At 40.7% G+C, this 1,517-nt stretch overlaps 1 protein-coding gene across 1 annotated transcript in view; it reads right to left on the bottom strand.

Moving 5' to 3' along the window:
• Positions 1-1,517, bottom strand: part of LOC115210856 (proton myo-inositol cotransporter-like) — a 291,536-nt gene that overhangs the window by 288,053 nt on the left and 1,966 nt on the right. The window lies entirely within an intron of this gene.

The raw sequence follows: 1,517 nt of genomic DNA, 5'->3' as shown, positions 1-1,517 counted from the left end.
TAGTCCACACCTCCGTGACATCCGACCTGGCGGCTTTGATTTCCATTTTCGTTTGTAACATCCCTAACTCGTAATCACACGAAACCCTCGTTCCTTTTTCCGCTTGGCAACGGCACCCAACCAATTAGACAACACCAACAACAACGACAACAACAACAACAGGAGCGTGTATATATATATATATGTCCTTTGCATGTATGTATGTCTACAATTCACAGCGGGGTGCACGCGTGCTTCGGCACGTGCACGAGTGGGTGGCGGAACGGTATGCAAACTGGGCAGGAAACAAACAAAAAATACTCGCACGTACACCCACGAATGCACACACACACACACACACGGAAGTGTGTGTGTGTGTGTGTGTGTGGCGAGGTTGATATAGCCGTTAATAACATTCACTCGATCCGTTATATTTTTCTATAGTCATCATCATCGTCGTCGTCGTAATCATCATCATCATCACCATCATCATCATCATCATCATCACCATCATCATCATCATCATCACCATCACCATTCTCATCTTCATCATCATCATCATCATCATCATTATCACCATTCTCATCATCATCATCATCAATATCACCATCACCATCATTATCATCATCATCACCATCATCATCATCATCATCACCATTCTCATCATCATCAACATCACCATCATTATCATCATCATCATCATCATCACCATTCTCATCATCATCAACATCACCATCATTATCATCATCATCAACATCACCATCATTATCATCATCATCATCATCACCATCACCATCATCTCATCATCATCACATCATCATCATCATCATCACCACCATTCTCATCATCATCCACATCCTCATTATTATCATCCTCATCCTAGTCCTCATCATGATCAACGTTATCGTCGTCGTCGTCGTCGTCGTTTCTCGCTGGTTGGCTGCAGTTTCGATCCCGAACCGTGTGACTGACCATTCCTGCCTTATTACCATCCACAGCGATCGTGATCATCAGAAACTCTTCTTTGATCATCAATTCCTCAGATACTTTTGACATCGTTCGAACATTTACAAAAAAAACAAAGAAGAAAAGAAAAGCATTTGAATATACGTCTGCGAGATTCATCGCTCTCTTCCGCAACTGCTCTGGAAACATGTGTGCGTTCGTGTGTGTGTGTGTGTGTGTGTGTGTTGTGTGTGTGTGTGTGTGTGTGTGTGTGAGCGCGTATAATTTATATACACACACTCATACACACATACTCGTTCGTCGAGGGATTGATCAGCAATACAGACCGATAGACAGACAGACAGACAGATAGAAAGAAAGAAAGAAAGAAAGAAAGATAGAAAGATAGATAGATAGGTAGATAGATAGGTGGTTGGGTAGATAGATAGATAGATAGATAGATAGATAGATAGATAGATAGATAGATAGATAGATAGATACATACATACATACATACATAGATAGATACATAGATAGATTATATATCATGTATGTATATGTGTGCGTATTGTATATGTAACCCTACGGTGTAT

This window comes from Octopus sinensis, linkage group LG4 (genome assembly GCF_006345805.1).
Source record: "Octopus sinensis linkage group LG4, ASM634580v1, whole genome shotgun sequence".
NCBI classification, from domain to species: Eukaryota; Metazoa; Mollusca; class Cephalopoda; order Octopoda; family Octopodidae; genus Octopus; species Octopus sinensis.
Note: the sequence above shows the minus strand (reverse complement) of the source record. Positions and strands in the feature narration are given on the sequence as shown.